Below are 23,489 nucleotides of genomic sequence, written 5' to 3'. Positions count from 1 at the left end.
TGGATGGATGGATGGATGGATGGATGGATGGATGGATGGATGGATGGTGAGGTCCAGGGCTCCTCTGCTTACAATAACAGATATAATAGTAGGTAACAGTGTCAAAGTCTGAAGAGTAAAAAGCAGGGCAGATGGTAAGGCCTGGTGATCCACTGTCTTACCAGATGGCATAGTTAGTGACTCCCATTATATCCAAGTAGTTTGAAAAACCAAGCAGCTTAGATGGGACCTGGAGCCAGGGGCTACTGAGGAGAAAGGTGAAGGGAAGGAAAGCAAAGCAAGAAGGAAGGTGGGTCAACACCCCTGGGGTGATGGATGATGAGAAGGAAGCTGCTCCCCCTCTTCCCTGGGCGCATTTTGGGCAACTCCTGGCTGAAGAAGGGGCAAAGGGAAAGCAATGATTATGAAGAAATCACTGTGGCAAATATATCTCATAAAAATGTAACGTCCAGAAAGACTTACATAAATTTTTAAAAGTAACTAACATTCCTCAAGGTGAAAATGGCCAGCAGATTAAACAATTTTTGAAAGAGGAATCATGAGAGTACCAGGGGCCCTTCCTGGGTAATGACCAGAACACAGATCCGGAGAACAATGATCACGTCTCTCCCCAGATGTGGAACAACACCTCGGAAGCACCAAAAACTTGAAGGGTCCCAGAACTAGTTCTGAAAACAGCATGAAAACACTTGAAGGTTGGGATAGTACCTCCCCACCCCTAAGTGAGCAGAGCACAACTTTAGCATAACAATCAAAGTCAAGGGTGACTAGGTGACTCAGTCAATGGGGCATCAGCCCTTGAGTCAGGAGGACCTGAGTTCAAATCCAGCCTCAGACACTCAACACTTACTAGCCCTGTGACCTTGGGCAAAGTTACTTAACCCCAATTTCCCTGCCCTCCTCCCTCCAAAAAGCAAAAACAAAAAAACTATTAAAAAAACAAAGTCAAGAAATAGACTGGAAAAATGGGAAACAAAAAAGAAAGAATTTGACCATAAAATGCCACTATGATAGCAGAGAAGACTAAGACATAAACTCAGAAGGCAACAACATGAAAGCACCTACAATCAAAGGCTCAAAGAAAAATGCTAATTGGGCCCAAACCCAAAAAGAATTCCTGTAAGAGTGAAAAAGTGGTAGAGAAAAAACTAAGAAAAGAAATGAGAGTGACATAGGAAAATTACAAAAAGAGACTTAACAGCTTCATGAAAGATAATGAAAATAATGCGCGCGTGTGTGTGTATACCGAAGAAAATAATACCTTAAAAAACAGAATTGGTCTAACCATAAAAGAGGCACAAAATTACACAGAAGATAACTCCTTAAAAAGCAGATTTGGCCAAATGGGAAGGGGAACAAAAATTCACTAAAGAAGAGAACTCCTTAAAAAGAAGAATTGTCCAGAAGAAAGAAAAGCAAAAACTCACTGAAGAAAATAATTCCTTTAAAAAAAGAAAATAATTCCCTAAAAAGCAGAATTGACCAAATGAAAAAAGACGAACAAAAGCTCACTGAAGAAAATAATTCCTTAAAAAGCAGAATATGGCAACTGGAAACTAATGACTGCATGAGACATCAAATAACAATTTTTAAGGGCACGCAGAGAGAGGCAGGCTGGGACAACACCTGATCAACCTGGGGGCAAGTCATCCCACCAACCAAAAGGGCCATTTCCAGGCCTATCACCACAGGGTTGGGATTGGACCCAGCAGGCTAAGAATTAAATGCAGGGCCCCTGGTAGGGGCAGCAACTACTCCTGGGACTACCAATACACAGCCCAGAAATTTAAAAAGCCCCTATCTATACCTCCAGGGACAAGGATGGCAGAGTGAACCCTGGCTCCTCCAATTCCCTCCCCCCCACAAACCTGAAAACATAGGGCAAAACCTTAAACAGTAAAGGCTTAGGAACCCTAGAGGAAGGTCGTGGCTAGGACCCCACCTCATAATGGTTTAAAACCAGACTGCAAAGACAAAGACTCTGGAGTCCTACTATTGTGAGAGGGAGGAACTAAATTCAGAGGGAGACTGTGTTGACTCCACACCCAGAGCTGAAGCCTCAACAGGGAACTGGTCTCAAGCACAGAAAGCATTCCTAGATGAGCTCAAAAGGAACTTTGAAAACCAAATTAGACATATTCTTTTAAAATAAAAATTGCAAAATTAGAAAAACAATTACAATGAAGAAAACTGCTCCTTAAAAAGAAAAATGTGTGATATGGAAAAGGAGCTCCAAAAACTGAGGAAAATATTCGATAAAAACTAGAATCAACCAAATTGAAGCAAATAACTCCATAAGGAACCAAGAATTAGTCAAACAAAACATCAAGAGTGAAAAATTAGAAAAAAAGATAAAATATCTCAATGGAAAAATAACTGACCTGGAAAACAGATCCAGGATAGATAATCTGAGAATCATAGGCCTACCAGAAAATCATGATGAAAAAAAATGAGCCTAGACAACATCTTCCAAGAGCTCATCAAGGAAAACTGCCCTGAGATACAAGAACCAGGGGGGAAAATAGAAATTGAGAGAATCCATCGGTTACCTCCTGAAAGAAATCCCATTTAAAGTTACTGTAGACATTATAAAATATTTGGGAATCTGCCTGCCAAAACAAACCCAGGACCTATATGAACACAACTACAAAACACTTTTCACACAAATAAAGTCAGATCTAACTAATGAGAAAAATATCAATTGCTTGTGGCTGGGTCGAGCTAATATAATAAAAATGACAATTTTACCTAAATTAAATTATATATTTAGTGCCATACCAATCAATTTACCAAAAAACTACTTTATAGAGCTAGAAAAAAGAGTAACAAAATTCATTTGGAAGAACAGTCCAGAATATCAAGGGAATTAAGGAAAAGAAATGCTAGGGAAGGTGGCCTAGCCATGCCAGATTTTAATCTGTATTATAAAGCAGCAGTCCTCAAAACTACTTGGTACTGGCTGAGGAATAGAGTAGTGGATCAACGGAATAGATTGGGTACATAAGACTCAGCAGTGAATGACTATAGTAATCTACTGTTTGATAAACCCAAAGACCCCAGCTTTTGGGATAAGAACTCACTATTTGACAAAAACTGCTGTGAAGACTGGAATATAGTATGGCAGAAACTGGTCATAGACCATTGTCTGACACCATATACCAAAATCAAGTCTAAATGGGTGCATGATCTAGGTACAAAGGATGATACTGTAAGCAATCTGGGAAAGCAAGGAATAGTTTACCTGTCAGATTTGTGGAGAGGGGAAGGCTTTATTACCAAGCAAGAATTAGAGAACATTATAAAATGCAAAATGGATAATTTTGATTACATTAAATTGAAAAGCTTCTGTACAAACAAAGCCAATGTAACCAGGATTAGGAGGGAAGTGGAAAATTGGGAAAGAATTTTTACAACCTATGTCACTGATAAAGACCTTATTTCTAAAATATACAGAGAATTGAGTCAAATCTATAAGAATACAAGTCATTCCCCAATTGATAAATGGTCAAAGGATATCAACAGGCAGTTTTCAGAGGAAGAAATTAAAGATATCTATAAGCATATGAAAAAATGCTCAATCACTATTGATCAGAGAAATGCACATCAAAACAACTCTGAGGTACCACATCTCACCAGTCAGATTGGCTAAGATGACAAAACAGGAAAATGACAAATGCTGGAGGGGATGTGGACAAATTGGAACACTAATGCATTGCTGGTGGAGTTGTGAACTGATCCAATCATTCTGGAAAGCAATCTGGAATTATGCCCAAAGGGCTATAAATAATTTCATACCCTTTGACCCAGCAATACCACTTCTAGGATTGTATCCCAAAAAGATCATAGAAGTGGGAGGAAGATCCATATGTACAAAAATATTTATAACAGCTCTTTTTGTGGTTGGAAAAGAATTGGAAATTAAGGGGGTGCCCATCAATTGGGGAAGGGCTGAACAAGTTGTGGTATATGCATGTAATGGAATTCTATTGTGCTATAAGAAACGAGGAGCAGATGGACTTCATATTTACCTGGAGAGGCTTATACAAACTGATACTGAGTGAAAAGAGTAGAGCCAGGAAGAATTTGTACACAATTACAGACACCAACTTTGAAAGACTGGATTCTTCTCAGAAATTCAGGGTTATAAGTCAACCCCAAAAGTCTCATGATGGAGAGAGATGTCTACATCCAGAGAAAGAACTGAATTTGAATCCAGATTGAGGCAAACTACCTGCTTTTTTTCTTTTTCTTGTTTGTTTTTGTTTCCTCTTTCCCATTGTTCATTGCATCTGATACAACCCTTCTTTATAATCTGACTAATGTCTAATGTGAAAGTATTTGCAGATCCCATACTTGATTGTATGCCGCCATGGGGAGGGAGAGAAAATTTGGAACTCAAGGAATTGTGGAACTGAATCTTGTAAACTAACAGTAAACAAATTACTAAAGACCAAAAAATTTTTAAAAATCAATTTTTAAAAAAGTCAAAAGAATTGTAAAAAAAATAGAAGAAAATGTTAAATATCTCATTGGAAAAACAACTGACCTGGAAAACAGATTGAGGAGAGATAATTTAAGAATTACTGGACTACCTGAAATCCAGAATCAAAGAATCTAGACATAATATTTAAAGAAATTACTGAGAAAAACTGCCCTGATATCTTAAGATCCAGAGGGTAAAATAGACATTGAAAGAATTCACCAGTCACCTCCAGAAAGAGTTCCCAAAATAAAAACTCCCAGGAATATTATAGCCAAATTTCAGAGCCCCCAGGTCAAAGGGAAAGTACTTCAAGCAGCCAGAAAGAAACAATCCAAATATCACAGAACCAGTCAGCATCACACTAGATTAGCTGCTTCCACATTAAAGAAGCAGAGGACTTGGAATATGATATTCAGGTAAGCAAAGGAACTAGGCTTACAACCAAGAATCGCCTACTCAGCAAAACTGAGTATAATTGGGGAGGGAGGGCAATTGATATTGAATGAAAGAGGACTTGGAAGCATTCCTGACCAAAAGACCAGAGCTGAAAAGAAAAATCTGACATTCAAACAGAAGACTTGAGAAGCATAAAAAACAAACCTGAAAGAGCCATCGCAAGGGACTCAATAATGTTCAACTGTGTACATCCCTATATGGAAAGATGACACATGTAACTCCTAAGAACATTATCATTATTAGGGCAGTTAAAAGGAGTTTACATAGAAAGAAGACGTGGATATGAGTTTTTTATGTTGGAATCCAAAAAAAAAAATGAAGAGGTGAGAAAGAATGATGCAGTGGGAGAAGCAGGAAGGGAGGGGGAAAGAGGGGACAATTTTCTCACATAAAAGATGGTTAAAAGGAAGAGATTTTGGGGCGGCCAGGTAGCACAGCGAGTAAGAGCACCAGCTCCAGTGTTGAGAAGACCTGGAAATCGAATCCTGGGCTCAGACACTTAGCACCCACCCAGAAACACCTGGCCATGTAACCTTGAGCAAGTTACTTAACCCCAATTGCTTAGGGGTGGCCAGGTGGCTCAGCGAGTAAGAGTACTGGCTCCAGTGTCCGGATGACCTGGATCAAATCTGGGCTCAGATACTCAGCACCACACCCAGAAATAACTGGCCTTGTAACCTTGAGCAAGTTACTTAACCCTGATTGCTTTAAAAAAAAAAAAAAGGAAGAGATTTTTAATGGAGTGGGAAATGGAAGGGAGGGGGCGAGAATGGGTAAGGCTTGAATCTCACTCTCATCAGAATTGATCACCAATAATTTCCAGCTCTAAACCCCTTGTTACCTCTTTACCCTATTGATTGCAGATATAAAAGCCTTTGGTTTACCTCTCCCCAGCCTTGACAATTACAATACTTTCTTGATTCTAACCCTTGTCTAATTCATTTTATCCAGTGACCATCCAAGTCCAAATATGATTGAACCCCATCAAATGTGTAGAATACCTAAAGAAATCCTCAAGAAACACAGACCAGTCATACAAACTATTGACTGCCTTCCCCAGAGGACTAGGAACCAGGAGAACACAAAATAAACTAAAAGGAATTCCCAAGCCACCCCAACAGCTCCAAGCTTTAAGCAACCCTACCTTTCATGTTTCCCAACCATTATAGGCTGATTCATTGCTATGATAGATTAGTCATAGAAAGAAAGAGCTAAAAGGGACTTAGTCAAAACCACTTTGTTTTAGAGAAGAGGGCACTGAGGTGAAGCACTTGGCCAAAATCAGAGGCAGAGCCAGCCCTTGAATCTGACCACTCCCACACCATACCATGAAGATAACAAAAGTTGGGACTATTTGACAACTGCACACCAGTGATGCATGAAAAACAAAAACGGAGCTTAAATACTTTCCCCCCTTCCCTCACCCTTTAAAGTTTATCAAGTTCAAGTTTCCAACTGTGCTCGTCTCAACCCTCTCCCACTCCCATCTTCTCCAACCTCTCCCACTCCCATCTTCTCCAACATCTCCCACTCCATCTTCTCCAACTGCTCATGTGAAGGTGGGTGATAAGGGACGAAGGGAAAGAATCTGGAATCCAAAGTTTTAAAATCAAATGTTTAAAAATATATACATATTATTATTAATATTTTACATGTAACTGGGAAATGAGATATACAGGCACTGGGGCATAGAGATCCACTGTGCCCTACTGGAAAGTCGAAAGGGAATGAGAAAAAATATGGGAGAGAGCAGACTGGAGGTGGGGATATTCAGTGGGAACACTGTTTTGGGGTGGTGGATAGGGAAAATTGGGGAGAAAATTTGTAACTTAAAATCTTGTGGAAATGAATGATGTAAACTAAAAAAGAAAAAAGAGAGAAAAAAGAAAAAAAGTAATCCAAAACAAGTTTGGCAAAATATCTTATTAACTGCTTATTGCATTTTTTGCATTTTTCGTGATTTCTTTATGCATTTTATTGTTTTTCAGTTGTTTCAGTCATATCTGTGATATCCATTTGGAGCTCTCTTGGCAAACATACTGGAGTGGTTTGCCATTTCCTTTTACAGCTCTTTTTACAGATGAGGAAACTGAAGCTAACAGGTTTAAGTGACTTGCCCAGGGTCACAAGCTAGTAAGCATCTGAGGTCACATTTGAACCCAGTTCTCCTGACTCCAGGGCCAGGGGTCTAGTCATTGTGCCACCTAGCTACCCCCTTTTGGTATATGGAATCATATTCTTAGATAATGAACTAAATTTTGAATAGGTACTTGCGGGGTCTTGCTGAAAACAGTACCACCAAAAACCAGACACTTGGCAAAACTGCAGTTGAAACAAATTTCATTCCTATGGGGAAGTTTCTAAAATATAAAACTATGTGACTATGGATACACAGGTATAACATAAGATATGCATCCTTAATAAGCTAGAAGAAACAAAGAATAAAAAGGTAGAAAAGAATAAGAAAGAATAAGAATAAAGAATAAAAAGGTCCTCATGGACCTGGAATGGGGGAAAAACTGAGTTCAAAACCTGCCTCAGAGACTGACATAGCTATATGAATCTGCACAAATTACTTAACCTAGTTAGAGCCTTGGTTCCCTCATCTGTAAAATGAGGATAATAAAAGTACCTACTTCCCAGGGTTATTGTGACAACAAAATGAGATAATATACTTGCCTTGTTGATCGACTTTTCCTTTCACCTGAACACTTTGAGGCCATCACAGTGTTATTAATTGGACTAATTTCAATATTGTTGTGTCTCAGGGAATAGGAAGGCCAGGGGGAGGAGGGGAACAGTCAGTGTGTGGAGCAGTCAGAACACACACAACATTTGTTAAGTTTGCTGTCTTATATAGGTTCTATTCTAGCCCCCCCAAAAAAAAAAAAAAAAAAAAACTAACATCAAGGATCACTGATCACAAACCACCACAACAGATAACATAACAATAATAAAAAATTTGAAATATTGTGAGAATTACCAAAATGTGACACAGATGTTGAAAAAATGGTATGGATAGACTTGACACAATCACAACAAACCTTCAATCTGAAAAACAACAACAAACAAACCCCACAATATCTGCAAAGTGCAATAAAGCCAAGCACAATAAAATGAGGTATGCTGATATAGCTTTATCTCTTAAACTCAAAAGTAGGTGTTGTCCATTTAATGGGACACTCCCTTAGTTATAAAAACAATCTAAGCAAAAAAAAAAAGGGGAGGGGGCAGCTAGGTGGCACAGTGAGTAGCTAGATGGCCCTGGAGTCAGGAGGATCTGAATTCAAATCCAGCCTCAGACACAACACAAAAACTAGCCCTGTGACCTTGGGCAAATCACTTAACCGCAATAACCCCAATTACCCTCCAAAAAGCAAAAAACAACTATCTATAACATCTAATGTATACAGTGGACAGCTAATTGGTTCAAGGGATAGAATTCAGGTCCTGGAGTATAGAAGACCCGCGTTCAAATTCAGTCTCAAACACTTATTAACTGTGTGATCCTAGGGAAGTCACTCTAGTGCTCCTTGCCTCAGTTTCCTCATCTGTAAAATGAGCCTAATAATAGCATCTACCTCCTAGGGTCATTATGAAAATCAGATAAAAAATATTTTCAAACTGCTTGGCACATAGTATATGCCATATAAATGTTAGCTATTATTATTTTTACAGAATAAATTAGTGAAAAATTATAGACCAGAGGGGAACTCCAAATTTTAAGTGATAAAATCTTTCACTTTAAAATAAAATATTGGTGGAACTCTTGCAGTAGAATCACTTTAAATGATTTCCAAATATTTAAGAGCAGTGATATTAAATAACAAGCTAATTTTTAGAAATTATACATTTCCAGATCAATTCATTCCAAATCTTTATTACATTCCAACATTATGAACAACTTATTTAGTTAGAGGAATGAACTATTTTGTAATCTGTGCTTTATGATTGGGAAGACTATTGAATAAGATAAAATGGTCCAGGAAAATTTTTATTTTTTCCTTTACTTAAATGTGCGAATGCACGGATATTCAGTAAGATAGATATTCACTTGAATTTTACATTTGTATTTGCTAGGTTATTCCTAATTGACCTGAACCATGGAATTATTTTTTTTTAATTTAGCAACACAACACACTTCCCACAGAAATGACTTAGGAGGAAACCTTCATTGTAGTTATTTATTTTCATATTTATGTGTAGTCTTTATTTGTGGCCTGATATTCAAATTAGCTTCACAGATGTTTGTTTCATCACTAGTGTATTGATTTGCTTTCTTGGCATTTACCCAATGAGCTACAATGGGCTTTGGTGCAAAATTTTTTAAAGTAATTCAAATTAATCTTTTAAGAAAGAATGGGAATATAAAAGGGTGGTGGTGTCTGACAGACCCAACAATCAATGTACCTTCCATGGCTGGATCCATTCAATAATTGATTTCAGATCCTTTCCTCTACATTTGATTCTGTCGTTGACTTCAACAAAATCCACTGATCTATTTCCCCCTTTAGCTGACACACCACGTGCAAGGCTGACAGGGACAGCAAGCTTTCTTTGCAACTTTCTTCTTTAGGGAAATCCCTAGACTTTCACACAACAAAATCTGCAATACACTGCTACAAGAAAAATGAGGTTATCCCTTCTTTCTAAATCTCAACAGTTTTGTCATCTAGGATGTAAGCATTCCAACAGGCTTTGGTTTGAGAGTATGTTTTACTTTGCAAAGATTAAGAACAGAATATAAGAATACAGAAAATATATCCTGTACTTCACAGGATTCTTCTAGGATGCCCTAAAACACTTAGCAGTTAAGAGTGCAATATCTTTTTATCGGTTCATCCAGCAGGGAAGGGCTTTCCCTTTCAGGGGGCTAAATTTTATAAGCTGAAATGAACTAACAATAGTAACGTGATTTCAAAGTCTTGGATGACTGACTAGAGTCCCCGGAGCACTACAGTTAATAAAGCAAGCAGCAGGACATAATTTCTCGGTAGGGAAAGAGCAGAGACTCATTCATTCCACTAAGACCCAGTTCCAAAGAAAGCCCCTAGACAGAACTTAAAACAGTTTTGAAATTCCCTTCTCAGGCTTAAAGAACGCCTGGAATTCCGTGGCCTTTAGCCAATGAAGAGAGGCAGCTCTGTGCAGTGTATAGACCACTGGATTTGGAGTCAGAGGACTTGGATCCTCCGCCTACCATCTCGATATTTGTTACCTGTATGGCCTTGGGCAAGTCACTTGACCTCTGGCCCTCACTTCCCTTCCACTTAAAACTAGAAGACTAGACGAAATTACCGCCTTCCTATGCTATCTGACTCATATGTGTAGCAGCCCTGCAAAAAAAGTACTGAAAAATTCACCAGCCTATTGCATTAAAAAAAAAAGGGCATTTCACTGTATCCTTCCCCCCTCCCCCTCCCCCAAAGTGGGTTTATTTAGACTCTGAATTTCTCCTGTGATACAATAATCGCCTAATAAATGCAGGAATGAAGCTGGTTAAATGAAGTAGAACGGAAATACAAAACTTCACCACTCCCGGATCCCACTTTCCGTGTGCGATAGGCCGATTACACTTTATCTATGTCTATTATTTTCTAGCTGGTTCTTTTCCAGCCCTTCCTTCCAACTCTTTCTCTTTAGGGTCCTGCAGACACTAATTAACTAAGTTATCTCTGGTCCCCACCACCATCGAGAAAACACTTGGGCGACAAGCAAACAAATGAGCAAAGGCCCTTTTAATCTCGTTAAAGAGAATCTCAGGCGAAAGTGAAACAGTTTCAATCCAGGATGTCTCCGGAATGATTCCAGAACTGGGGGAAATGGAGGCGCTGCCTTCTAAACACCTGCAGCCCCAAGTGAGGAATAAAGGGGCTACCAGTGGAAGAGGCTGCTTCCAATTCTGAAAGGACTAAGTCTACAGACGCCCTAACGAGGGCAAGGGGCTCCCTCCTCCCACGACCAAAATAAGAACCAAGAAAAAGGAGATTCAAAAAGGAGAGTCTGGGTGGAACCTCTCACACTAATTAAAACAGGATTTCTGTCCCCGAGACTAGGCAGGGACACATGCAATTTTCCCAGCGTCTGCCTCCACGAGCGCCCCGGGGCACAAAGGGCTAAGGGCCGAAAGCCACAAATCCTTTAGCGCCCTGTGTCTTAAAGGTACTGCCGGGAGGAAAGGAAGTCCAGGCGACGCCCAGCCCAGCCTGGGCACGTCTGGCTCAGCTGGGTTTGGGGAGTCCTCCAGCCTCCCTGGGGAAGGCTCCACGCCACCGTACCAGCCCAGGCACCCGGCTCCTGGCCCTAGAGGGAGGGCGGGAGTGGCCAGAACGCAGACCCGGGAAGGAATAGTGGGTACTTGCCTGGAGCTGTTGGCCTGAACTGCTGGTGCGATGGAGAAAGTCGGGCAACTCCGGGGTCCCTGGTATACGCGTCCAGCGGGACAGCTCCTTGTGCAAGTTCTGCTCTGGCCGCCGGGCTGCCCCCACTGCTGGCTGGCGACTCCCTGGAGCCAGAGCGCGGGACTCTTAACCCGGGATTGGGTGTGCGAGTCGCCTCCGCTCCTGTGTGTGTATTATTGTGACTCAGGCTATTTCCTGTTGGGAGGTTTGGGAGAAAGGAGGAAAAAAAAGAGAGCGGCCAGCCACCCGGGGTGGGGGAAGGGCCAGTCGTTACGCCTCCTCTCGGTACGGCTTCCCTGGAGGCCAGGTGAGCACCCTGGGGTGCTGGGAAAGAGCTGGGACTGGAGAGCAGGAGAGCGCCTGTCCCAGCAAAAGCCGCCCCGACACCTGTTTGTCCGCTTCCCGAGAGAAGCGAGATTCGTGACAAGCCCCGGCTGGTACTTTGGGGAGTGGGACGGGAAAGAGGTTGGCCCCGATCAACGCCATCCTAAGGACAGTGAAGCCGCCGGGGTCCCCTCCCTTAGCCGCGGGGCCTTGAGCGCCCAAGCCAGAGCGCCCTAGCATAGGCTCTGCTCCGCCAAATGGTCCCTGAGAATCCTAGCCCGGGCCTTCAGGGTTTACCCTGTGGTTTCCAATCCCTCTGCATCCCCCTTCCTCCCTCTCTTTTCTTCTTGCCCTGATTTCCTTTCTAATAAACTCAGTGCATCAGGAGGGAGAGGTTACAGTTCATTTGCTCTTGGGCCTTGAGAGCTGGAGATGTCCGCCCCCACACACACACACACCCCTCCCCCCACAATGGCAAGGAAGCGCTGCAGAGGCTGGCTGCCCAGTGGACAAATGCCCGCCGGCCGGCGGTGCCCACGGCGGTGGGAGGGAGGGGGCCGGAGATTTAGGAGAAAATTAACCCATTCCCCTAGTTTTCGCTTCGCCTATCCCCACCCCCATCCCAGCCCGGGGATCCCCAGATCTCGCTCTGCTGGAAATACCGGTTCCTTGCTCTGGGACAATAGGTGTGGGATGAGATTGAGCTCAGCACGCGGTGCTTAATCACTTCATTGAATCTGTGCTGGCCCAACCACAGGAGCCAGAAACTATTACAATGATAAAAGCATTCTCTACCAACCAGGTGTTTCTTCTCTTTTGCCTTTATTAGTACCCATGGAAAACCTCGTAGTAGTAATAATACATTGCAAAGGGCTTTACACAATGTATTTTGAGACTCAGAACAGTCCTGTGAGGTAGGTGCTCCAGGTTTTATTGCCTCCATTTTAAAGGAGTGGAAACTGAGGCTCAGAGAGGTTAAATGATTTGCCCAGGGTCACGAAGGATAAAGTCTTTGAGTTTTTTCTTAGTAACTGTCTCTGGGCATTCTTAAGGGGAAAGGGTTCTTTTTCTCAAAGGGATGATTCTTTAGGGCAGAAATTCTCAAAATGTTGGCCAACAGTTGTTGAGTTATTCATATTTACAAATAATCAGTCATTTTATATACCTAACACGTTAGTAAAATATCATTTGCTTTAATTTGTTCTCATAAAAGTATTATCCCTCCCCCAGTGACAAACTGGCTGGTAACCAATGGGACCTTCAGCTTTTTCTCCTACCCCCAAGGTCTGAACAGACAAAAAAGTTTGAAAACCACTACTAAAAGAGCAGTAATTTATTTTTTTAATAATAATATTTTAATAAATCAAGTATTCGTACTTTTATCGATGTGAGAATTCCTTCCTGGGTTCAGATTCAAAACCTGCTTGAGTTTCTGTAGTTTAAAAAAAATGCATTAGGGGCTGGTAGGTGGCACAGTAAATAGAGCCGTGGGCCTTGGAGTCAGGAGGACCTGAGTTCAAATATGATCTCACACACTTAACACAAAAAATAGCCAGGTGACCTTGGGCAAGTCACTTAACCCCAACTGCCCTACCTTCCCCCCTCCAAAAAGTGCAAAAAAAAATTGCATTAACCAATAGCCAACCTCCTGTGAACTTAGATAGCTTGGTCCTCAGATGGCTGTTGTAGAGTGTCTTTGGAAGTACCTGAAGCCTTTTCTCTAGGGCCTGCAAAGAGGTGAACCAGGGTCACCTCTTCTTCACTATGAAAAGTCACTAGAATAAAATTTTAGTGCCTGATTATTATAATTCATACAAGTAGCACAAATCCATATAACCTCTTGAGTGTTTTCCTCCCAAATAAATGTGTGCATGATATTTCCCCTAATAGAATATTATCTCCTTGAAGGCAGGGATGGTTTCATTGTATTTTTGCATCCCTCCAAGACTTATAACAGTATTTGCAGAGTAGTAGTCACTTAATAAATACTTGATTCACTGATTGAATGATCCTTCAGGGCATTTTTTTTAGGCATTTAACTCCATTGAGGAAAATAAAGCCTTAAAGTCTGTCCTCAAAGAATGTCTTATGTTAAAATCATTCAAAATTTTGTCTATAATTGATGGAATTACCTGCTAGCCTTAGGTGCCTCTCAAGGCTCCATCCTGGGTCCTATTTTCTGCCTCCATACTGTTTTCTTTGGTGATCTCATCACTTGCCACAGAGTAAATGGGATATATTAATCCAGCTAGGTGGCACATTAAAAAAAGGACCCCTGCTCAGGTCCCAGCCACTGGTCAGGCTGAAGTGCCTCCCTCTGTGGCCCCTCCCCATGAGGCAACACCCACTCAGCCCTCAGGCCCTACCCTGAGGTATCTCCTCTTCTGATGGTTCCACTCCTCAGGTGCCCACTGACTTGCCCCCTTGCCAGCCAGATCCTCCAGTCTTACAGTCTGATCCGGTTCAGCCAGCACCCCCCAGTCACTCTCTCACAGAAAGTGGGACTTCCAGTCTCCCTTCCCAAGCCTCTGTAATGTAATGCCAAACAAAGGCAACTTCCCAAGGTTCAAAATACCAGCATAGGCGCTCTCCATTTTATTCAGTGACCAACCAAGAACAGAGAAAATCAAAACATGGCATCATTCAAAATACAGCATTTACTAAGGGTGATTAAATAATCTCCAAGGACTACCCCACCCCAGGACCTTCCATTCATTCAATCAATTACAAAGTCCCTGTTCTAAATACTACTCCACCCCTAGGCTGTACCTTCATTTAGTCCATCACAAAACCCCTCTTCTCAAATGGAGATTAGTTTCCAATCTAAGTAAAGTACATTCATTTGTTCAACCATAGAACACAAAAAGGTCAAAAGTTCCCCACCCCTGGATCACAATTGAATCTACCCCAGAGTTACATCAAGTTTAAGCACAGCACTTAATACCCAAATGGAGGTCTTTTCTTCATCTTGACATGAGGCAAGTTCTCAGCAATCTTAGTTCCTGGGGAGACAAGGCTCAGCAAGGCCACAAGATACATTGCCAGTCCCTTCATTAATTCATCCTCTGCCTGTAGAACAGTCCTAGAACCCCTGAAAACATTAGCAAAACCCTCTCCCAGGATTTCTGTAAACATACAACAAGAAAATCCTTCTTCAGGGTTTCTGAACCAACAGAAAGGTTCCCAGACCCCTGCAACAACAGCACTGTCCTTCACCAGTAGACAGTATTCACTCTCTGTCTGCAGGACAGTCTCAGTAGCTCTGAACCAACAGAAAGGTTCCCAGACCCCTGCAACAACAGCACTGTCCTTCACCAGTGGACAGTATTCACTCTCTGTCTGCAGGACAGTCTCAGGAGCTCTTAGCCAACAGCCAGGTTCCAGGACTTCTTCAACAAAAGGACTGTCTTTCACCAGTGGACAAATCTGGCAAAACAACATCAAAACAGACAGACAAAGTACCAGCAAAACATCCATGTCTCCTCAGTCCTTGGCAGTTCCGGGGGCAGGTCTCAAAAGTCCAGGGCGATTCAAAGTGGCCCCCAGCAATTCTCTCAGTCTCTCTCTCTTCCACCACGAGGGTGCTGCTTCTAAAAAGTTCTTCTGCCTTTCTCTTGTGTCTCTCCAAATCTATGTCACCAGCTCCTCCCAGTTCAGGATTCTCTTTTCACATCAACAAGTCCATCCCACAGGTGGGATTAACAAGCTCTGGGTTTTAACACAATCAGTTTGAAAACCAAGCCAATACAGGGCAATCTTTAATTGCCATTACTATCACAGCCTCTGTCCCCATAGAACCTTCAGAACATTTTTCCTTAAGGGAAGCAGCTCTCTCATCAGGTGGGACAACTAGAGTGCATGTCCCATTCTCCATTTCAGATCTCAATCAAATCAAAGAAAAGTTGGGTAAATTCTCTGAAAACCCAACAAAGTTTACTGAAGGCTTTCAGGACTTATCCCTGCAATTTGAGCTCTCTTGGGGTGATTTGCATATCCTCTTCTCTACCTGTTATTCCACTGAAAAAAGGAGAATCTGGGAACAAGCCCCAAAATTTGGGGATTGTTTGGCTAGCAATGACACCAGAAAATACCCCCCAGGAACAGCTGCAGTTCCCACTAGTGACCCAGGATTGGATTATCAGATCCCGGAGGACAGAGAAAAGAGAGACCATATGGTATTTTGCCTATTGGAAGGCCTAAGAACTGCATTTCAAAAACAAGTAAATTATCAGAAAGTTAGAGAAATTTCTCAAACAAATCAAGAAAACCCTGCCTTTTTCTTAGATAGACTTATAGAAGCTATTAAAAAGTATATAAATTTATATCCTGACTCTATACAAGGGGCAGCAATCCTTAACATGTATTTTATTTGTCAATCTGCCCTAGATATTAGGAGGAAACTGCAGAAATTGGCAATGGGACCCCAAACACCTCAGGCCAATTACTGGAGATGGCCTTTGGAGTCTTTAATAACATAGATCTGGTTGCAGCAAAGGAGAAAGAATGAAGGGAATGAACCAGAGACAGAGAACATGCTCAATTCTTGGCTGCTGCCATGGCCAGGAAAAGCCCTTCCAGGGGACCCCTTGGAGGAAGCCCAGTCACTTGGGTGGGGGGACAACCTGCTTTTGATGCCACAAGGAGGGTCACTGGTTCAAGGAGTGCCCCTCCAGGGTACCCCCCCCCCAGAGGGAGCCCCAGGAACCAACTCCTATAGAACCGTGCCCATCTGACCAGGCGGGACGTTGGAGGAAGGATGGTCACTGAGGTAAAAGTGGTAGAGCCACCTCCCAGTACCCTGTCCTCCAGTCTTATCAAGACTTGGAATGATGGGGAAGCCTGAGGCTTGACAGCACTCCCACATTCCACATTCTCCATTTCCCTCACTGAACTCTGGGCAAGCATCAGGCTGAAGGTAAGGTTACGAACTTCATTATAGCTAAGTTCTCTGTTCTAACCAATTGGTTCTACCCTCCCCTTGACCAATCAGGTCAGGAGCATGGAAGGGAAAACTACGGGATGTCTCCAGACATACCCAGTCCCCTGCCTACTTGAGGATCTGTTGTTTGAATCCTCCTTCCTTATGCTCTCCTCTTCTCCTGTACCCTTGTTGGGAAGGGACCTGTTGGTGAAATTGGGAAGCCAATTTTCTCTAGTTAAGCCTCCCAGATCTCCCCAAGTTCCCCCAGAAGTGTGGGAGGCAGTTGAGCCAGTTGTCTGGAATCAGGGAATTCCTGGGAGAGCTACTCATGCCACCCCAGTTACTGTTCGCCTCCAAGATCCTAATGTGTTCCCCCATTGACATCCATATCCAATCAAGCCTGAGGCCTGGGAAGGACTACAACCACTAATTGAAAAATTCTTAAAATATAAAGTCCTTGTCCCTTGCCAATCTCCATGTAACACCCCGATTCTTCCTGTAAAAAAGCCTAATAGAGATGACCTACTGGTTCAAGATCTCAGGGCTGTTAACAAAGCTGTCATCCCTATACACCCCATTGTCCTCAACCCATATACAATACTTAATCAGATCCCTGGGGGCACCCAATGGTTTTCCACCCTAGATCTCAAAGATGCCTTTTTCTCTGCACACAGACTCGCAATGTATTTTTGCATTTGAATGGATACTTCCTGGGGAAACTAGTCCATGTCAGCTGACATGGACAGTCTTGCCCCAAGGGTTTCGGGATAGCCCACATTTATTTGGCCAAGCTTTGGGAAGGGATTTAAGGGATCTGAAATTAACTGATAGCAGCTTAATCCAATATGTGGATGATATCCTTATTTGTAGCCCCACCCAGGAGGCCTCTTTGGCTGCTGGAGAAGCCTTTAATTTCTTGGGTAGTCAAAGCTCTAGGGTCTGTTTGAATAAAGTCCAGATAACACACCAGTCTATAAAGTATCTGGGCTATGAACTAACTCCTACCTCTCGCTCCTGAACCTCTGAGAGGAAAAGGATATACTTATACCTGTTCCAGCCACTAAAAAATCACTTCGAACTTTTCTAGGAATAGCTGGGTTTTGTAGGTTCTGGATCCCAAATTTCAGCCTTATTGCTAAGCCTCTCTATGCTTCTACTCAAGGCCCTGACTCACTCCCTCTAGAGTGGGGTCCTGATCAGACCAAAGCTTTTGAGACTAAAGGCTAAACTGACTACCACGCCAGCATTAGCCCTACCTGATCTAGGAAATCCTTTCACTCTGTATGTAGATGAAAGGAGAGGACAGGCCCTTCGAGTGCAGTCCTTAGGACCTGACCCCAGGCCAGTTGCCTATTTTTCAAAACACTTAGACTCTGTGGCTGCAGGATGGCCTGCATACCTCAGGGAAGTAGCTGCTATAGCCATTCTAATTGAAGAAGACTATACACTTACACCTGGTCAGCCCCTGGAAGTTCTAACTCCCCATCGAGTTCAGAGCATCCTGGAAGCAAAGGGCCATCAGTGGCTGACTAGTGGCAGGCTCACCAAATATCAAGCCTTGTTCTTAGATACCCCTGACCTAACCCTTCGGGTGTGCTGCACACTTAACCCAGCAACCCTCCTCCCAGACAGTACCCTCTCAGATGTCCTGGTTCATAATTGTGAGAAGACCTTGGACTGTGTTTATACCAGTGGAACTGATTTGAAAGATTCTCCTCTCCCGAACCCCGAAGCAGTCTGGTACACAGATGATTCAAGCTTTATTGAACAAGGGGTCAGGAAAAGTGGATATTCAGTGGTCAGCTTCTACCAAACCATAGAGGCCAAACCCCTGCCCCCTAGAACCTCTGCCCAGATGGCAGAATTGATAGCACTCACCAGAGCCCTAGAGCTAGGGGAAAATAAACAAGTAAACATTTTCACTGACTCAAAATATGCTTTCCATGGAGCAATTTGGAAAGAAAGGGGATATCTCATAGCAAAAAATTCCCCTATTAAACACACACAGGAGATTTCACATCTCCAAGCTTTTCAAAAGCCCTCTGAGGTAGCTGTTGTCTTTTGCAAAGGCCACCAGAAAGGAGAAGCTGATCAGGGCTGTGGGAAATCACCTGGCAGACACTGCAGCAAAGAATGCTGCCCTCCAGTTGACTATACTGGCCCCTCTACTCCCACAGCTCCCTGATTCCTTTACACCTTCATACAGCTCTCAGGAACAGGCATTTGCCAAGGAAAGGGGATACTCTTTTTCCTCCTCTGAGTGGTTTCAAACACCCTCAGGACAACTTCTCATTCCAGAGGAAAGGCAATAGAAGCTTTTTTTTAGCTTATACCAAGCCACACACATAGGAAAGAATGCCCTCCAGTCTCTGATAAAGCCCATTTTTACTGGCAGTAAGCTAGGAGAAACCATCAGACAAGTCTGTCAGGCCTGACCAACCTGTGCTCAGGTGAATCCTGAAGGGGCAGGGGGCAGTCAAACCTCCTCCCCTTTTAAAACCTGTTCAGAGGAAGGGTACCTACCCAGGTGAAGACTGGCAGATATATTTTACACATATGCCCCCATGTAGGGGTTTCAAATTTCTTTTGTTTTTTGTTGACACCTTCACTAATTGGGTAGAAGCTTGCCATTGCAAAGCTGAAAAGGCTCAGGAGGCATCAAAGCTCCTATTAAAGGAAATCATACCTCGTTTTGGCTTGCCTGGCTCCTTACAGAGCGACAATGGTCCAGCTTTTATTTCACAGATAACCCAGGCAGTGGCAAAGACACTTAAAATCAATCACCACCTCCACTCAGCCTGGAATCCAAAATCCTCTGGTAAAGTAGAGAAAATGACCCATACCCTTAAGTGGGTCCTTACTAAGCTATGCATAGAAACCTGAGAAGATTGGGTTAAGCATCTCCCCATTGGGCTGCTCAGACTCTGAATCACACCTCGGGAAAATATCAAGCTTAGTCCCTTTGAACACATGTAGGGAGGCCCTTCCTAACCTCTGACATCCTGGTGGACCCAGAACAGCATTTAATTACCCAAATTTGCAACTCAGGAGCTGTCAGGACTGCTCTCACTGAACATGCCAATAAGTATCTCCCCAAACCTCTTGGCAATGAAAAGGAGTGTCCTTGCTGCAGTACAACCTGGAGATTGGGGCTACTTAAAGTCATAGAAAACCCAAAAGGGAGAACAGTTAGATAACAAATGGAAGGGACCTGGAGTGTTGGTATTTTGGGGTCTCTAGAGCAATGCTCACCCTCTTAGTGGGTAACAGAGCTCTTCATATACAGAGCTGAGCTTGGAGTGAGGAAGACTTGAATTCAAATTCAGCCCCAGACACTTAGCTGTGTGACCCTGCTCAAGTCAATGGAACTGTTTACCTCAGTTTCCTCATCTGTTAAATGAACTGGAGAAGGAGATGGCAAGCCATTCCAGTATCTTTGCCAAGAAAATCCCAAATTGGGTCCCAAAGACCCAAATGACTGAACAACAACCTCTCTCATCTCCAGTCTTAAACTGGATGTCTCATAGATATCTTAATCTCAATGTCATTGAATATGCCCCCTTTTCTCCAAACACTGCTATCACCTTGGTGTAAGCCCTCATCATCTCACCCCAGACTCTTTGCAATAGGCTTCTTTCAGTTCCCCGGCCTCAAGTCTCTCCCCTCCTCCAATCCAACTTCCCACTCCGCACTCAGATTCTCTTAGAGTGTAGGTCTGTCCATGTACTCACTCTCTTCAATAAGCCAATAACTCCCTGATTCACAAAGTCAGACATGACTGAAACAACTGGAAAACAAAAACCTCTCTGCAGGGGCAGCTAGGTAGTATAGGGCTAGAGTGCACCACCTGGAGTCAGGAGGACTCATCTTCCTGAGTTCAAACATGGCCTCAGATATTACCCACTGTGTGACTCTGGGCAAGTCACTTAAGCATATTTGCCTTGGTTTCCTCATCTGTAAAATGAACTGGAGAAGGAAATGGCAAATCACTCCAGTATCTCTGCCATGAAAACCCCATGAATGAGTAAAGACAGGACTTAACAAATGTGCCAGACACAGTGCTGAGGATACAAAAAAGGGCAATCTCTCCCCACAGTGAGTCTAATGAGGAAAAGCACACACAAAAAGAAGCTGAAGGGGGAGGGGTAAGGTGAGGAGAGGAGGCAGGGGGTGGACCTGACGTCTAACGGAGTCCAAACCAAGCAGCATGACTGATAGAAATAGGAGAATTACCTAGAAAGTTCTGAATGTTCATCGTCCTCCATAAAGGAAGGCTTTTTGGGAGGAATTTGGTACTCCATGCTCCATCCTCCAGTCTGTAGGGAGAGGCTACCAGGGGTTAAGGTGCGGAATATAAAAGACTAAGTCAGTATGCGGGGTGATGAGATTTCTGCTGATCCATCCTGGGTGGGGCCTAGGAATCCAAACCTAGGAAAGCTGCTGATGGAAGGTGGTGACCTCCCTGGAGAATCCTGACCTGACATTAGCAAATCATCTCACCTCTTTAGGCCTAGTTTTCCTCATCTGTAAAATGAGGATAATAATAACTAGGGCCTACCCCACAGAATGGTAAGCTTAATGTGCTATTGCTATTTTTCTACTTCAAGGTGCCAATAGCTAGAGTGATGTATAGGACCTTTATACTAACAGTAAGTTGAATGGAGGGTTCACTTCCAACGGAGACCTGCATAACCCCAAATGGACCAAGGCCCTCAAAGTACCCCGTTACATTTATGGTCTTGGTTGCAAACTCTTTAGTAATTTTCTCTCAAGAGTCAGTGTCCGAATACCACTTCTCACTGATCTCCTTAATTAGAAACTGTCTTAGCCTTTTGAACTATCATTCTGACTCTGGTTGGTAAAGAAAACAACTTTCTTATCATGCCAGGTGCCCTATTTAGGATGTAATTTGGCTCTTCCTGTTATTCTAGGGTGCAGGTGAATATAACTGGGTAATATCAATGTCAGTGCCTCAGAGAACCATAGCTGCCTGTCACCAAGGAGGCAAACAAAATGGCTCTTTGTCTCTCTAGGAGAGAGAAATAAAGAGGAATGGTGGCTTTTCCTGATGTCCTAGTTCCAGTGGGAGTACAGGAGAACTGATCAGTGTGCCTAGAAACAAGAACTTGGCATCCTTGGCTCTATGCTGTATGTATGTTACTGTATGTCACAGTAACACCCTTGTGACTTCTCTCTCTTTTTTTTTTTTTTTTAAGCAATCAGGGTTAAGTAACTTGCTCAAGGTTACATGGCCAGTTATTTCTGGGTGTGGTGCTGAGTATCTGAGCCCGGATTTGATCCAAGTCATCCTGACACCAGAGTAGGTGCTCTTACTTGCTGAGCCACCTGGCCGCCCCCCATCTTCTCTTTCAATTGACTTGAGGTTTTCAGTGTTTGGTTTTAAAAGTGAAAACTTCTCAAAATGTTGTTTTGCAGATTACATTAAAATTCTGAACAAAGAAAACAGCACGAACCCAGAATAAAAAAAAAAGAGTTGGTTGGCACAAACAGGGTAATGTCAATCATTGCTCACGTGAAGGGATATCCCTTTCTTACTTTGATTTTTTAAAGAATGTTTCAATGATTCAACTTTTGAAATTCAGCTTCTATTTTTGTCCTTTCAAACACAATAGACAAGAAAAGCAGCATTTTTGTATGCAAAATGCAATCAGTTAGATGCAGAGCAAACCAGAATAGTGTACAAAATTACAATAAGGTAAATGAGAGAGCACTAAATAACCTAAGTAATTAAAAAGATGTTTATTTTATTTTCAATTTGTGGAACAAAACAAGCATTTCCATAATATAGTATAATAATAATTTTTAAAAAGATAATTGTACAGGAAGCTGCAAATCTAGTGTGTGCAACTTTCTATTCCTTTTAAATATATAAAGTTAAGTTACTTTTTTTCTATCCCTCCCCTTCCCCCAGAGACACAAATATGTTCTTTCTCTGGATGCAGATTGCATTTTCCTTCATATGTTCCTTGCACTCAATTTAGGTATTAATAGTCAAAATGAGTTATTTGCTCAAAGTTGTTGTTAAAACAATATTGCTGTTACTGTATGCAGTGTTCTCTTGGTTCTGCTCATTTAGCTCCTCATTATTTTGTGCAAGTCTATCCATGCTTTTCTAATATCATTGAGCTCATCATTTCTTATAGGACAGTAGTATTCCATCACAATCATATACTACAATTTGTTTAGCCATTCTTCAATTGACAAGCATCCCTGAAATTTCCAGTTCTTTGCAACTGCAAAGAGAGCTGTTAATACAAAAGGAAAAGAACCTATATGTTCCAGGTCATTTTACTAATGAATCTGGGTCTGCAGGTTCAAATCTTGCCTCTGACACATACTAACTGTGAACCCCCGAACAAGCCACCTGACCTCTCAGTGCCCCAAGCAGCTCTCTAAGACTGCCCAATCTATGGACACAGGAAAAAGTATCATGACAATGATATTCCAAAGAAGTTCTCTCAAATATAATGGAAGTGTATCATTTTGTTTCTGTCATAAATACTCCCACTCTTACCCAATACATAAGAAGCACAATGACTTAAGTGTAAATAATAATCTCTAAACTATAATTCTACTGTTCGGTACTTACTGGGCACACACAATGGGCCAGTTGTTATTGTTTAGCATAGTACTAATTCCTTGTTTCTCACAACAACCTTTCTCATTCAGACCTCTAACTGGAAATGACGAAGCAATTCTAGCTGTAGAGGGAAGTGTGCCTTTCTATATCTGTACTGTCTTTTATTAGTCTTTAGTAGAAGTTATAGGGTTCTTTACTCCTGGCTTTAACTGTATGTGCATCCTGAGGCACTTAGAGTCTTCTGGACTTTTATCTTGCCACTGGACTTTGATGACTATGGAAGACATAGTGAGACTGACAACT

At 42.4% G+C, this 23,489-nt stretch overlaps 1 protein-coding gene across 1 annotated transcript in view; it reads right to left on the bottom strand.

Moving 5' to 3' along the window:
- Positions 1-11,509, bottom strand: part of TJP2 (tight junction protein 2) — a 162,620-nt gene extending 151,111 nt beyond the window's left edge. The window contains exon 1 of the mRNA XM_069086967.1: positions 11,298-11,509. The gene's annotated coding sequence lies outside the window, so the exon portion shown is untranslated. The remainder of the gene's footprint in view (positions 1-11,297) is intronic.
- Positions 11,510-23,489: the final 11,980 nt, after the last annotated feature.

Source organism: Petaurus breviceps, unplaced genomic scaffold (genome assembly GCF_028583685.1).
Source record: "Petaurus breviceps papuanus isolate PSGF00001 unplaced genomic scaffold, PetGlider_PUasm1.0 118, whole genome shotgun sequence".
Taxonomy (NCBI): domain Eukaryota; kingdom Metazoa; phylum Chordata; class Mammalia; order Diprotodontia; family Petauridae; genus Petaurus; species Petaurus breviceps.
The sequence above is the reverse complement of the archived record's forward strand: the minus strand, read 5'-3'. Positions and strand labels throughout refer to the sequence as shown.